The sequence below is a fragment of the Pelodiscus sinensis genome, chromosome 1 (genome assembly GCF_052426305.1).
Source record: "Pelodiscus sinensis isolate ZL-2025 chromosome 1, ASM5242630v1, whole genome shotgun sequence".
Classification (NCBI taxonomy): domain Eukaryota; kingdom Metazoa; phylum Chordata; order Testudines; family Trionychidae; genus Pelodiscus; species Pelodiscus sinensis.
In genome coordinates this window covers 130,358,144-130,374,433 of record NC_143052.1, presented here as the reverse complement: position 1 = coordinate 130,374,433, position 16,290 = coordinate 130,358,144, and the positions used below count along the sequence as shown (strand labels likewise).

General features: G+C 42.9%; 1 protein-coding gene across 4 annotated transcripts in view; it reads left to right on the top strand.

Annotated features, from left to right (window-relative positions):
- The first annotated feature begins 1,153 nt into the window (after positions 1 to 1,153).
- DUSP16 (dual specificity phosphatase 16) overlaps positions 1,154 to 16,290 on the top strand; it is an 89,078-nt gene continuing 73,941 nt past the window's right edge. Inside the window, exons 1-2 of one of the 4 annotated variants that reach the window (XM_075901127.2) lie at positions 1,265 to 1,283; positions 1,679 to 1,782. The gene's annotated coding sequence lies outside the window, so the exon portion shown is untranslated. Of the gene's footprint in view, positions 1,783 to 16,290 lie in introns of all 4 variants that reach the window. The other 3 variants (XM_075901136.2, XM_075901133.2, XM_075901123.2) reach the window with 3 other exon arrangements.

Sequence of the window (16,290 nt, the reverse complement as noted above, 5' to 3'; positions counted from 1 at the left end):
CTTACCCACAGTGTAGATCAGTCAGAGGTGTGCCGTGGAGAACAGCAGAGTTCAAAATGGCCACTCTTAAAGGGGCAGGCGACTTTTTTTTTGCTCAATAATTTTCCCCCACTCCCCTTTTTTCCCCCTCAACAAAAAATCCTTGGTGTTCCTCATTAAAAAAATTATTGTTTGGTGTTCCTTGGTCTTAAAAAGTTGAAGAAACACTGGTGTAGATACATTTATGAACAGTAGGTCAACAGAGGAATTGTTCCATCACCCTAGCTACTGTCTCTTGGGATCATGGATTACCTAGGCGGACAGGACAACCCCTCCCATCAGGATAGATAGTGTCCACACTAAAGTGCTTCAGTACCACAGCTGCAGCAGCATTTTAAGTGTAGACATACCCTATAAGTTTCTGTTCCTCATCTGTATGATGGGCTTGATAGCATTGCTCTGCCTTACAGAGGTATTGTGAGCATATAAGGGTACGTCTACATTGCAATACTATTTTGAAATAACTAGCACTATTCCAAAATAATTTAGTCCGCATCTACACAGTAGGCAGTTATTTTGAAATGGTGTTGAAATACTGTCAAGCTGGAGGACTTCTTACGCTGACTCCTGTAACCCTCATTGCATGAGGAATGAGGGAAGTCAGAAGAAGAGTGCTCTATCTCAAAATAAGTGTTTTGGAGATGCTTCCTATTTTGAAATTTCAAAATAAGCTCTGCAATTGCTGTAGCTCAATTTGCTTAGTGAGTTCAGCCCTGCAGTGTAGACCCACCCTAAGGGTGCTAAGTGTCCAGTTGAGCTGGAGCTGCTGCTGGTGGTGGTAAACTTCCCTTGTGGAGACATGGCCTGGCTGAGACTTTCCAGGATTGGGTTAAATTGGCCTGTGAAGGAGAAGGCAGGAAAGGGAGAAGGAGGATGCTGGTGAAGGATACAGTAAGAGGGAGAAGGGGGGGGGGGAGGCAGTAGGGGGGGGGAGAGCAGAAGACAAGGAGGGGGAGGAGGCGGGAAAAGAGGCAGGGAGGGAGGGCAGCAGCGGCTCATTTGAATAGCTGCCTCATTGCACCCGCCGCTCTGCAGGCTCCTCCCAGGGGCTGCCTCAGACACAAAGTATTCAAACACGAGTGCGAGGGGAAGAACGGGGAGTCCCGCCCCCTTTCAAGGCGAGAGAGACGAGCCAGACACGCCAGGCGTGACACCACTGTGGGGAGCATTAGGTGCAGTGCAAGCATGTGCTGAGGGGGAGGACGCAGCCGGAGTGGGGGGCTGGAGCTACTGCAGAGAGCAGAGTAGGAACTGCTTTGCCAGCGGTGGCTGCCGCTGTCTCCTTGCCCTGCTCCTCTTCCCCCCGCCCCCCCCTCCCCGCTCCTTTCGTCTCTCCCTCAGGCTGAGTTCATTCACTGGGATTGGTTTCAAATGACGCCATCTCTTTATTTTTACATCAATGACCTCATCCCAGCAGCTTGAAGTTTACTGACCAGCAAAACTCCCTCCCTCCCTCCCTCTCTCCTCCTCCTTGTGTCTGTTTGTTCTAGCCATTTATTAGTAATTGTGTGGGTCCTTTTGGAACCTTTTTAACTTTCCTTTCCCTCCCCCCTTCAGTTTTGGAAGCTAGCTTGGGGGGGAGAGAAAAACTCCCCACGTTTCCTTTCTCTCTCCACCCCCCCCTTCCCCTTTTAAATAGATCAGAATAAAGTTTTAAAGAAGAAGAGGAGCCTGGCGCTTTCCAGCGGCTGGAAGCAGAGAAAGTTGGGTCTGGCAGCAACTCCAGCAGCAAAGAAGCTGGTGGTAACTTTTATTCCTTCTCCAGGAAACAAGCGCGCGGGTGGAGGTGGAGCGGGGGGGGGGGGTAACTGTTGAAAGCAAAGTAGAGGAAGGAAGGGGGTTGGCAACAGGGTTGGGGTGTCCTCTCCCCATGTTCCTAGGGGGAGCTGCTCACCACAAGGGTCACCCCTATTACGATAGGGACACGACTCTAAGGTGGGCTGAAGCTACGAGTTGATCTCTTTGCAAACAGTCTTTAAAACCCCCGGGTGGGTTGTTCCTCTTTCCCCAGTGTTCTGCTTTGTAGCTGCCTTGGCTTGTGTCCTTTTGGTGGTGGTTGTCTGTGTGTTTCAGTGTGTAGGCCCCAGGAGCAGAGGGAGATAGCAGTTAAATGAATTGGGGGTGAGGGGAAGGTGGTGGAAGCTGCTAGTACTGATGGGCATATGATAATAATCTATGCTCTCTTCTCATCTTCCCACCCAATCCTTTTATTCCTCCCCCCTCATTTTTATTGGCAGGTTGTTTATTTGGCCCTGACTAGTGTACAGTCCCTTTCCCCACCTCATATGGGGTGGAAAAGGGGGGAGTGGACAGATGAGCTGGCAGTGTGGTACACTTTTTAGACATTTAAAAAAAAAAAACCCACAGAGCCTAACTGCTGAGCATTTTTGATTCTCTTCAACACAGCAAGCTGTTTTGTGGTTGTATGTGGTTTGGTTTGTTTTTCGGTTCACCTTTGGAAAAAGTACATAGCCACCTGTCTTAAATACCAAATTTTAAAGGAGAAGGGACAGAGAGAGAGAAAAACAGGGTTTCCTTTGTATGAGGCTAGAAAAAGCATGATTTTAAGAACAAGCAAAACATCAGGTAGTTTGTTTACATTAATGTGTATTAAATAAAACAAACTTCAGCAGATGGTTTGGAAATTTTCTGACTTTTTGTGTTTATTTTTACTTCTAGGAACAATAAGTGCATCTGACCGTTTAGATTTAGTAAATAGTCATTTGAATTCATAATTTCAAATATTTAAGTATTTAGAACAATAAAAACATTTTTTTAAAATCCTCAAAGTACTATCCAAAACTTTCAAAATGTTTGTAAGTACTGCCTTGAACTTTACTAGATATTTTAACTAAGCAAGCCAACAAAATGGAGGGTTGATGTAGAATCCAAAAAAAATTACCTGTGAAATGTTAGCTTGATTCCATTTTAAATATAGCAATAAAAAAAAGATTGATCTGTGTCTTATATTACTTCAAGCCCTCCTTGGAATTTTTTTCTGAATGTTTTAAGAAGTTATGAGAGGAGGAAACACCCTCACCTTATTCAGCACATGTTGATGTGTGTATGTGACAAGTCTATTGCTTAAGCTGATCAGCAATGTAAACTGCATCTAAGATGAAGGGTGCGGAGCTGTTAAAAATCGTAATATATTTTTTCTACAATGATTGCAGTTCAAATTGATTATACATGTGTACTCTTGCCCCTCTCTTTCTCGTCATCTTTTCCCACCTTTCCAGATGAAAGTGACATCCCTAGCACATTTTACTGCTTGAGCTATGGCTAACTTTTGCTCAAATGTTCAGTGTTTATATACAATATAGTATAAATATATACACACTTTAAACTTGCTGGAGGTATTTTGATCTGTTCCTCACTGAAAGCATGCTTTGGTTCAGGTTCTCTGATTTGTTTTGTGATCTTACTTTTTAAAAGTGTGTGTTTCTCCTGTCTGCATGTGGTTTGGTGAACACAAGAACTTATCAAGTCACAGCTGAACAAAGAGGAGTTGGATATTTAAGGGGTGTATTTTGGGGGAGATTGGAGAAATGTTCAGGATTAATTTCTTTGTGTGGCGTTCACCTTGCTGGCTCGCTTGAAATTGGAGCATTCAAAGCTCTATTCCTGAGGTGAAGTATGAGGGAAGTGTATATGTTTAAAAAGCAAATAGGGTTCTTTTTTAGTGTGAGGTAGGAAGGAGGATGAACCTCTTTTTTTCAATTTTTTGAAACTGGAGAAAATTGTTAAAGATATATTATTCCCAAAGAGATCCTGCAATAACCAGATATGCTTGTTGGTGGTGTTAGCAGGACATCCTATACAAAAATAGAATTTGCAAGAGGTTGAATATACTCTATGCAGTAAGCTTCCTATTACAGTAGCACTTGCACATACCCCGATAGTGTGTCTTTTGCTGTATTTAAAAAGAAGTAATCTAATAGGAAGTGTAAGTTCAAGGTGACAGCGGCAGGATTTTGGGGGGCGTGGTGGCATGGGAGTTGATATTAAATGTTCTAATGTCTAAACAGGCTGTGCAAGGGTTCTACAAATCCCATTACTTTACTCCCTATTTAGATCACTCTTTCAAAACTCTGCTGGGTCCAGTTTTCTATTTCAGTGATCTAAATGGAAGTACAGGCATTCCCCGGGTTACGTACAAGATAGGGACTGTAGGTTTGTTCTTAAGTTGAATCTGTATGTAAGTCGGAACTGGCGTCCAGATTCAGCAGCTGCTGAAACTGACCGCCAGTTCTGACTTACATACAGATTCAACTTAAGAACCCCAAGCGTCCCCAAGTCAGCTGCTGCTGAAACTGATCAGCGGCTGATTCCAGGAAGCCCGGGGCAGAGCAACTCTGCCTCGGGCTTCCTGTAGTCAGCGCTGGTCAGTTTCAGCAGCGGCTGACTTGGGGACGCCGGGGCAGAGCAGCTGGGGTGCTGCTGGGTTGGTCCAGTAGTGCCCAGAGCGGCGCTGCGGGACCAACCGGCAGCGCCCCAGCTGCTCTGCCCCAGGGTCCACAACAAAAGCCTGGTCTGCTGGGGGGGGGGGGGGCACACTAGCTGCGCCCCTCCCCCCCCAGCAGACCAGGGACACGGGTAGCAAAGCCGCAGCGGGGTGCTGCGCCTCTGAGGCTTTGCTCTGGCAAAGCCTCAAAGGCGCGGGACCCCGCCGCCGCTGCGGCTTTGCTCCCGGTGTCTCTGGCCTGCTGGAGACGGTCCCCAGCAGACCAGGGGCACTGGGAGCAAAGCCGCCGCCGCTGCGGCTTTGCCAGAGCAAAGCTCAGAAGCGCGGGACCCCGCCCCGGTGCCCCTGGTCTGCTGGGGACCGTCTCCAGCAGAGACCAGAGACACCGGGAGCAGCTTTTCTCGCCCCGGAGGTCGAGGTGGCGGGACCGCTGCCTGCGAGCTCTGGGGCGAGAGAGCCCCGTTCGTAAGTGTGGATCCAACATAAGTCGGATCAACGTAAGTCGGGGACTGCCTGTACTAGGACAAAATCAATCCTTAGTTGCATCAGAGTAACTATGAAAGTAAATGGGCTTGATTCTTCTTTGTTTGTGTAAAGTGCACACTGTCAGGGATGCCTGCCCCACCAAGGGCACTGGACTTTGTTAGAAAGCCATTTTAATTTTCCATAGAAGCCCTGCTGTTGGAAGCTGTCGGGATGTACTAAAAAGGTTTGGCACACTGGATGTCCAGCCAACACACTACACTTTCTAGTCACTTCCAGTCACAGGCTCATGTGTGGAACTGTGGTGTTAGTTGCTATGTCCCGTTGCAAACTCCAGCACCAAACAGACTTTCTGCCACGAGAGTCCTAGGCTTCTGTTTCTACCAGCAAAAACTGATGGTACACAAGGTGAACAGAGCCAAACAAAGCTACTGGATTTTCACTGGTGTAACCAAGAGCCTTTTTTGATCTGAGATCAGTCTAAAGAATTCAGTTCTGCTAAGGCTTAGGAGAGCTAATGTAGGGTCACTTTAGGATCTCTGGAAACCTTATTATGACTCATATGTACTGTCGAGCTAATAAGCTAATTTTCAGGCTCCTATAGCATCAGTAAGGCAAAATCCTGTGTTCAAGCAAGGAAAAACCTGATGTTGACAAGTGAAAAGTTGTTGTCTATGGCTATTAAGGCAGGATACTGACCTGCGTGATTGTGGCTGTGGTGACTTGCTGGTACCTCAGACTCAAGGTGAGAATTGGCTTCCTTATCTCAGGTTCCATGTAAATTCTGTGGCAAAAGAAGTGGATGATTTCCTTACCTATGTTCTGATCCTGAGATGCGCTCTAGGACTTGATTGTAGGAGGGTCTGCCCAGGCACAGCTTGTTGTACCATTAGAGTTTTATTCCTGGAATTCTGTTAAATGATTTCTGTGTGTATATTCAGTCCTATGCATCCCCATGCTACATTTGGAAAAGAGCGGTAAGTGATGTGCCCTTACTACATTTTGTGATTGCATTCATTACTCCAGTGATGCTCACAAGGAAACGGAGGCAGGGAGGACCAGTTTTCACTCCATTATTGCCTGGTGCTCTGCTAACCAGTAAGAAATCATGGGCATTGCCCTGAATGCTGACTCTCTCGAGTGGACAAGTCACATGAGAGTGCATGGAAATTGCTAGGGCACACCCAAATCACACCAGCTGTACAGGTTCAGTGTTCTCTTCCTTGGTTACTAGCTTGTGTAGCTGGTTTTATTAGTTGTTGTGGTACTTGAAAATTTCATAAGTGAGGGAGCAACTAGCCCCAGAATAGAGAGAAATTAAGTAAGGCAAGTGAAAATAAGTGCATTTCTGAGGGAGACAGATCACCTTTGAGTCATAAGTACCAGGCTGTCAGTGCACCTTTTGATTTTAAGGTAGGTGAGATCTACAGTTTCCTCTTCTACAAGGAGATATAGAACGTAACTTTTTTTTTTCCTGCGAAATAATTAATTTTGACTACTTAAAAAGCAAACAAACCTGAGACTCATCTTGTCCAGCAATGACATTGGACTAAATCATATGCCTTTGTGCAAATGCCCATGTAGGAACCAGTAAATTCCATGTAGGTGACTATCTGAATTCTCTCTGTATTCTTCTATGTGGAAATTGGACCAGTGGGTGGGTAGAGTGTGCGCGTGTCAGAATTTGTGTATATATACCTTCCCCTATTCCACACTGAAAAAACCTGTGTTCTGTCTCACGAGCCTCTTAATGTGCCGGGGGTGAGGCAGGATACCAGGCTCCTACTGCCTTTTAAATTGCAGAGCCACAGTGGGGCTTGGTCCCAGTGTGAGCCAGGACTGAGCAGGGCTGCTTGCCCAGCTGGCAGCAGCCCCTGTGTGCAGGGGGGGATCCCAGAGGCTGGCTGCAGACGGGGGCTGTTTCACGGCCCTGCTTCTGATAGAGGCAGCAGCGCAGGGGGCTTTTAAGCTGGTTCTCCCCAACACTGGCTCCTGTTTTCTCCCTCCTTGCTGCCTCTATATCAGAGGTGGGAAGGGGGGGAGAGGGAAGAAATGTGAGTAGTTGATTTGACTACCCAATAAGCCTAGGTTTATCGAGTAGTAGAATACTCTTTAACATCCTCAGCTCATATCTTTCCAGTTTTTATTAAAAATCTTTTGAATCCTTGTTTCTATTTTGTTGGGCGTTGCCAGGCTGTGTGTGGTTATTAAAAAATATTACAAAGTCCTGGTTTTCTAGACATTTGTCTAGGAAGTAACATGTCTATGTGTATTAGAGGAGAAGATCCTTTTTCTCCCTTTCCCAAGACGTCTGGAATGCATTTAATATATTTGAGAAAGTGGCTTGTGTGGAATATGCAAATATTAAAAAGTTTCTTTGCATTCCTAGAGTTCTACAAAGAGAAATACTCTGAGAAAACATCATCAGGAGCTGGCAAAATCATTTTTCTTGACTATCAATTGTTGGCCTAACACACATAAGGCATGAAAATTCTGCATAATGAACCTGCGTGAATAAAAATTGGGGTTAAAAGATGTGGCTGTTGGTGACACTTTGATAGCTTCTTGGGTCCAACCCTGGCTTCAACTAGAGATGTAAGAGACTAGTCGCTCAACTAGTCACTCTCCCCACCCCTTGCTGCTTCTATCAGTGGCAGCAAGGGAGTGGGGGAGCAGGAGCCGGCTTAAAAGCCAGTTCCCCCCCCCCCCGGTGCCATCTCTGGGGGGGGGGGTAGTGAGGACTGGGCATGTGCCGGGAATCAGCAATCCTGGCTTGCATTAAGTGTCCCCCCCTCCCCTCCCGCTGCGCTTTAGTCTTTAAATCGTATTAAGAGCCTGCCAGCTCTTAATAAATTTAAAAGGCAGAGCCCCAGTGGGACTAGGAGCTAGCCCCGCAGTGGCTCTACTGCTTATTGACTAATCGACTAGTTGATTAAACTAAATTTAACATCCCTAATTTCAACCCTGATAGAGGCTGATAATGGTTGGAAGTCATTGCCATCTATCTGAGCTATGAATGAGTGGTTTCTCTCTTGTTTCGAGTATTTACTTGAAGAACCAAATTCTCTAGTCTGTAACATCAGTTATATAATAGGGCTGCTCCATTAATTTCAGTAATGTTAGTACGATACAACTGGTGCAACATAGTGGAGAAACTGGCCTGGAATTTGAACTGCCTTCTCTGCCATCAATATTGCTGAGTTCAAGCACACGGCTTGGCTAGGGACGCTCCCACTATGGCTGACTGTGCTGTATCCCGGATAGGCGCCAGTCTTCTGGGCTGTCTAGTACCTTAATTTACTATCTAAAGAAGAAGCAACAAGTATGTTTGGCTCCATGCTTTTTAAATTTCTGGTGTTTAGTCAGAGCATCTTACTTTACTCAGAGATATGGCTTATTGGCAGCTGCCAGCATCTCCTTGTTGGCCACCAGTAAGTTATTTTTCCTCCATGCCAGAAGCAAGTTGGCATCAAAGAGGGGGACAAGGCCTTGTGTCTCCTGCTGCACTCTGTGGTCTCCTGCTGCACTCTGTGGTCTGCTGCTGAGCCAAGACTGACCTACTCAGAACTGGGCCTGAGAAGATTGGCTTCTTTCCATTTTGTGTTCCTCTGAAATGCTCTTGCAGATTTAGAAACTAAGAGAAATAATTGGTCAGGCTAGCAAAGAAGGGAGGAGAAAGTAAAAGAACTTTGCCACCTCTGCTAGGTTTGCTGTGTCACTGCAATGGGTGGCTGTACCTTTTACAATTTTTGAGGTGCAGTGAGAGATGCGGAATGATCCTTTCTTATTTTTGTTACCTACCTTCCATCTTTCCAGTTCCACACATTGCAGTTCTTCTGATTTCTGTTCTCTTGCTCTGTGTGAACCAACTGAATAGTTAGCTGTGGCATTTATGGTCCTTAAATATGTCTAATTGGCAATCAGGGTGGTTTAGCTGAGGAAAACATGGTTAAATCTGAACCCTTATTTGACACAACAGGAGCCATTCATTTTCAGCAAACTTTTTAAACACCTCTCAAGTTACAATATTAGAATAATTACAGATTGGGAAGTTACGGTTTTGATGATACTTTCTCAGTAACTTGATTAAGCCCCCTATACACAAACACTGTCAAATGTGTTTTCACAGTCTTTTGTTGTTAATATTTCATGTTAAAGGGCGGACTACTTTTTCTTTTTACATTTAGCAATTGATCTGTACTTTCTCCTCTTGTATAATAGTTATAGTTTTTCTAGATAAATCTTATTTTAAAATATTGAATGATAACATAACAGAGTATGGAAGACATGCTACATAAAACAGTAACTATTTTAAGTAAGCTCAAATTTCAGCCCTAAACTGCTTGTCAAATTCTCTTAATGTTAAGGTCAATCTATTGAGAATTAGTTCAATTGTACTGTATTTCATTTTGCTCTGTGCAGTGCAAGGGGGCTGTTTAGTGACTAAATTATAGATGTATGGGTTTCTGCACATATAGTCTTCCATTTAAATGTGCTTGCATATTTATCTTCAATATTTTATAGTATTTAGTGGGGATGGGAGGCAAAAAATTGACTTGTGCTAAATGGTAGCAACATGAGACTGAGAACTTTTGTAGAGAGCATCAAATGACGAGGACAACAGAGACTAATTGAATGAAATTCCTTTTATGCACACATTCTTGAGTTTGAATGACTAATATGTATTCAGCCTGCTGGATTAGAAAGCTTTGGCTCTGCATGGATAGCATAGATGTTGCTCTTAAAATAGGAGAGAATTTGTAGGCCGCTTCTTCCCCCTCCCTTTGTTCCTGATAAATTTGATTCTGTACTTCATTTTTTCTTTTTTTTTTCCCTTTGGTTTCTTTAGTAAGGCTAGTTTAAGGCTAAATCACTATTAATTACTGGAATATGAAACAATATCCTACTGCTAATGGCTTTTTATTTATGGACTGATCAGTTTGAAAGGCTTCTGTTTCATGCCAGGATTTGGTTTCTGGACAGTGAAGATATTGAAGTATAGTACGTGTGGGGGAGAGGTAGGGTTGTGAGCAAATATAGTACATCATGTCAGATAAGATGTTAAGGTCCTCCATGGCTCTTGGTGTCTGTATATAAGAAGCTGATGACTCCCCTGCTACATTTTAACCATCTAGGATAAATCTGACTGTTGTGACTAACTTGCTCTCTTGCCTGTTAAAACAGGTTCTAATTCTGAAGGCTGAGTGAGAGAACTGTTTAAAAGCATGTTATGACTTCGGTGGCATGGTTAATGTTTATCCAGTTTGACTGTAATGCTATTTGGAATACATGAAAGGTACTATATAAAATCTAATACAGTCCAATTCAGATTTTATACAGATAAATCAGTAAACTATAGAAATAGTTCTATTAAAAGTACAGACCATCTTTGCTATAAGCTCAAGACACGTTCCAAAAAACTTGGACTTATAGCGAAAAAACTTCAAGTGGGTAATTTTTTCCCCACAGCTGACTTCTATTTGTGCAAATTGGGGTTTTTTTTGTGCAACTTAAGAGCGGGAAATGGGAGAACTTATAACTCATCAGTTCCTACAAGCGTTAACGAGTTTAGTGCGGAACGGATGTATACTGGGGAGACTTATAGCGGAGACGCGCTGTAGATGTATGTGCTTAATGATACTTTAGTCATCCTCTTTCCACCTTTTGAATTAAATGAAGCCAATTGCTAAAAAAAGACTAGCAGGTACACTTGATTTTAAAAGTTGATATTTTGTTTGCCTTACCTTACATCAGGGGTCTCCAACCTTTTTAAGCATGAGTTCACTTTTTGAATTTAATTATAATCCAGGATCTACCTCAAACCCAAATACCCTTGCCCCTCCCTCCCCTATCCTCACTCACTTTTATCAGGCTGGAGGCCTGGCCAGAACTCTCTGGATCACCTGTCAAAGGCTCCAAGATCTACCAGTAGAACCCGATCTACTGGTTGGTGACCACTGTCTTACACCATAACATAGCAACCAATAGACAAGTAAATTAGAAATAAATACTTCTGAGAGCAGAAGAACATGGCCAGTGAAACAACAGTATCCTAATATTGTCCTGTTACTCTTGTTAAAGTGCAGTAATGCCAACATTTTAAAAACAGCTTACATTTACTTTATCTCAGTTGATATCTCTACAGTCAGGCAGGTTCTTGAAAGTCAACTGAATAGCTTCCACTTTGTGTTGAATTTTGGTCTTCCATGCTCAATGTCTGCTTTCTTATTTATAGAGGAACCAGACCAAGAAGGGATTGTCCAGGAACACCCATTTATGCTTGCTGCTTTTCACTTCTCAAAAATACCACCTCACTTCCTTGTTTCACCACATCTTGATAGTTACGTTGTTAAACCTTCTTAGTTATTGTGCTGCTGTCACTTTTTCTTAAGACCCAGAATTTTAAAACTTTGCCTTGCAACAGTCCCCATACCTTTTGATGACAGAGTTGGAAAAACATATGGTGCCTTCCGGAATATTTTTGAAGAAAAGTGCAACATGTTCATTGCTTGTTTTGATTTTTGTAACGATCTAATATTTTTGAGGCTTCCAGCCTCTTATCTGATTACTAAATTAGTTTGGAGAAGAAAGTTAGATCTGACTTGTGCTCCCTCCCTTCAAAATCCTCATTTTGTGGTGGTAGGAATGTTACTCATCTGTACATAAATGCCCTCTTTGGAAGAGTTGCGTGAAAATTGGAGGTATCTTGCACATAAAATATCTAGAGCAAATAGTATAAATGGGAACTCAATTTAAAAGGACAATAATTACTCCCTTCTAGCTTTCCTGGGAAAAAACACTTAAGAGAAAATATAGATGTCCAGTCTTTGCGCAGAGGTTTCACATTAGGGCTATGTCTAGACTGCATCCCTCTTTCGAAAGAGGGATGCAAATTTCACAGATTGAAATTGCAAATAAAGCCGGGATTTGAATTTCACATGCTTCATTTGCATAATGGCAGCTGCATGTTCTTTTGAAAGAAAAATCCTTTTTCGAAAGATCCTGTACTCCTCAAAAAATGAGGTTGAAAGATCATGTAAAGAGAGGTTTTTTCTTTGGAAAGAACTGTGTCTAGATGGCAGTTTCACTTTTAAAATACCTGTTTTTGAAAGAACGTGCGACTACCATTATGCAAATGAAGCATGGGAAATTCAAATTCCGGCTTCATTTGCAATTTCAATCTGTCTAATTTACATCCCTCTTGCAAAAGAGGGATGTAGTTTAGACATGCCCAGTGTAAGTTCCAGATAAATCCAAAGATCAAATCCAGAATAACATAAGGAAAATGGCAAATCAGTTATTCATTCTGTAGAGTAGCAGGCACTTTGAAAATATTAACACACATCATTGAATTGTGGGTGAGAGGAAGTGTTGTCCTGATTAAGCAAAACACATGTTTTGGGGCTAACATAATAACCCAGTGGCTTTTTTTTTTTGTGAGTCAAACTTGAGGAGCCTTTAAATCTTTTACTCTGTGGAGCCTTTAAATCTTTTACTCTGTGAACTAAAGTAGTATGATTTGACAGCCTTGTGCAGGTGTGACCTATTCTGGTATGTGGAAATGCACAGTGACATTCTATCTGCTGCTTTTGTTGAGAAGAAACCCATAGAAAAGCCAGGAGTAGTTCAGGGATTTTGTTTCTCTAACAATGTTATGAGCTATTAATGACGTCTGCCTTTTAAGGGACAAAAAAGTTAATGGCAAGTCCTTTTCAAGCTTTATTTAATGGTGTAGTAAGCCAGTACGCTTAACGATTTTTGTCCAAACAGTCTGCATGGCAATATCTGACTGAGGGGGGTATGAAATGTCTGCATTGCTAAAACAGAACACATCTGCCCTTTACAAATAAAAAAAGTTGCCTAGCCATTATTATTGTGTAGATCACCTTGCACGCACAAACCAAGTGTCTGCCTTACTATCTTTCTGTGCCTTCGGACTGACTGAGCTTCAATGACTCTGCTGCTCAGAGTGCTGCCTAACTTCATTGGGAGCTATCTTGCCAGTTTCCTCTGTGGTTGTCTGCAACCAGGTGGGTAGCAGCAAAGCTGGGGAAAATAAGATCAATTGGCTTTGCTGCTGCTGCTTAGGATAACTGGGATGAAATAAGGAGGGAACTATGGAGAGAGAACACGTGGGGAACATAATTTAGAGGAAGAAGAGGGAAAGATGTAAGAAGATAGATCATTATGCATCTTTTCCTGCACTGTTTCTTTTTTCTAACATGGAAAAGAAAAGAGGAAAAGTAGAGTGAAACCTGGTGGACAAAGCTATTAAAATGGAATGCTTGGAAGTGTTGTAATACATCTGGGCATTGTTCCTTTAAGCTGTAGGAAGTGGGGTTCTAAGCTGGTAATAAGACAGGTATTTTCATTCTGATGTGTAGTTTTGTGCTAGTAGATATCCAGTAAGATTGCATTACCTCCCTCCAAAACCCAATTTTGGTATGGTGTTTTAACATAGGCATTTTGCAATTAATTTATGGTAGTCACAGATGTAGTCCAATAATGTTTTAGGAAGTATAGGAAAATACAGTTTCTGATAGGATCAGTATTGGAAATACTACAAGTCCAAGTAGAAAATCCCCTGTAAGAAAAACTTAATACTAACACTTTATTTCAGGGGGAATTCTTTTTAAGAGCATACAGTTTTGTAACTTTATAATCCTAGTTTAATTGAAATCATCGTGATAGACATGCTTAAAATCCTGCATGTGGAATTGGGATATGTGATTGCTCTTTGGGAAAGGTATATTTTTCCTGGCCTTGTATTATAATTTTAAACAGTAAAACTTAGGCACCCAACAGATTAATTGCATTTCAAATGCTACACCATAAAAATAGCCTACCTCTTCATCATCTGGAGAGGCCTCTACTTATTTAAGGCCCAAGGACAGGAAGCCACAAATAACTTGCTCTCAGGCACCTGTAAAGAAGTATCATCTATAAATCCCCCTTCTATGGTGCATCTGTCAGTCTTCACTAATGATTCCCTGATGAATGTCCAGTTTACCCATGCCCGTCTCCCTCTTCTTCATTTATCCTTGGATGTTTATCTCTTCACAGAATATAAATATGTGGTAAGTGTAGATAGAAGAGAAATGTTGCTCTTAAAATGACTCCAACTTTCAAGTGGTACAGTATATGTGCCTAATGACTGGAAGTGCTTCAAAATATGTCCAATCTAGGAGAGTACTGCTCTTAGTCACAGCAAGCACAGCGATAGTTGTACTAGTTTCTACAGGTCTCCCTGCCATTTATTTATTTATTTATATAATCTTTTTATATTAGACTTCACTCTGAGTGAGGTACAAACATAAGAAGAAATGGCAGCTTCAACATAGATCCACAAAACAGAAAAATAGTGCTCGATGCCTTATAAGCAAAATATAGAAAGTATAAAACTTTTCTAGCCATTAAAATAAATATTCCTCAATCATTATCTGTCCGCCTCTGTTCTGACCCCGGCCAATCTGCTTTGACCAAAAGATCAGTGGGCAAGATCTTCAACTGAGAATTAATATGGCTTCATTAATTTCAGTGCAGCTACACCAGAGGTCTCCAACTTTTTTAAGCATGAGATTACTTTTTGAATTTAAATGCCATCCGGGACCCATTTCAAACCCAAATACCCTTTCCCTGCTTCCTTCTTGCCCCTTTTCCAAGGCCTCTCTCCCATCCTCGCTCACTCTTATCAGACTAGGGGCAGAGGACTGGGGTTCGGGGGAAAGAGATGCAAACTCTGATCTTGGGCTAAAGGATTTGGAGTCTGGGAGGGATTCTGAGCTGAGCCTGGGGTAGGGAGTTGAGGTTCAGGAGGCGGTTGAGGGTGCAGGCTCTGGGAGGGACTTTGGGTGCAGGGAGGACTCACAGCTAGAGCAGTGGTCTGGGGTGCAGAGGGATTCAGGACTGGGGCCAGGTTTTGGGATGTGAGCTCCAGCTGGACACTGCTTACCACAAGTGGCTGCTGGGTGGTGGTGCAGGGGGCTAAGACAGACTCACTCGTGCCCTAGCCCTGCACCACTCCCAAAAGCAGCCAGCAAACTCTCTCCATCTGTTCTCTGCCCCCTGCTCTGCGGAGATGGTGTACAGGGTGAGAGGAGGGGCACACTGACATCAGCACCCCCTCCTCTTCTTCCTATGCCCTGCATAGCAAGCAGGAGGCTCCTGGGACTGGGGGGCGGCTCCAAGGCAGAGGGCAGGAGCAGCAGGGTAATGCTTAGAGAGGCAGATGAAGAGCCAGCACTTGATAGGCTCCTGGCCAAATCAGTGAGGATCACCTGTCAAAGGCTCCAACATCTGTCAGTAGATCCCTATCTACTGATTGGTGACCACTGAGCTACACCAAATTACACCAGCTGACAGCCTGTCCCACTTTGTCACTAGTCTGTCCTGGAGGGACTGTTAAGGCATAAAAGGTTTCCCCCACTCCATACCTATTCAATGCTTGCTTCTGTGGTGAGACAGCCATTAGTTATGGTTGTGGAAGCAAAATGCAGGACAATGTAGCACTTTAAAGACTAACAAGATGGTTTATTAGATGATGAGCTTTCGTGGGCCAGACCCACGTGCTAGACATGAGACTGAATCAACAAATTCCTCTTCCATATCCATCTCAAAAGCTGTGTAATGGCAACTGTTACTGGTCACTACATACCAAGACTGGTTTAAACTGGTTGCTTTCCAGTTTGAAGGTTTCTATAATCCATTTAAAATTTCTTGGTCTCTCATGAGTTAAGAAATTACAAATAGTTTACACAAGGATGAATTTCTGTTTCACTGCCTTAGTTAAAATCACTGGCTTTTCCTCTTTACCATATGTAAAGCTTGTTGCAGTATTTTGAAGTAGTGCTATATAAATAGAACATGTTTAAATAGATCTTAGGGATAAAACATTAAATAAACAATAATAAAGTTTCCTGTCAACTACTTTTTAAAAACAGTCCTACAGACCAATCCTCTCTGGCTGTGTTCTCTTCACATTTCTTAAGTTGAGATGGGTTGGGCCTAGATTCAGACAGTACTTTGTGATGAGGTCTCAAAGGAATAGTCAGGAAATGGTGTTTATGATTCAATAGGCAGAAATGCAGAAATTGCTGGGCTGGACCATGTCCATCTAATTTAGTATCTTATTTGTGAGTGTGGCCAGCATCTGATGCTAGAGAAGAATATGCAAGAAACGCCATTGCAGAGAGGACACCTATAAGTTTTTCTTTGCTACCAAATTTAAATGTGTGGAATGAAAATGAAAAGCCAATCTCCCTGTGTCCCTGCATTTTGAGAATAGGTAAATCGGAATGATTGAC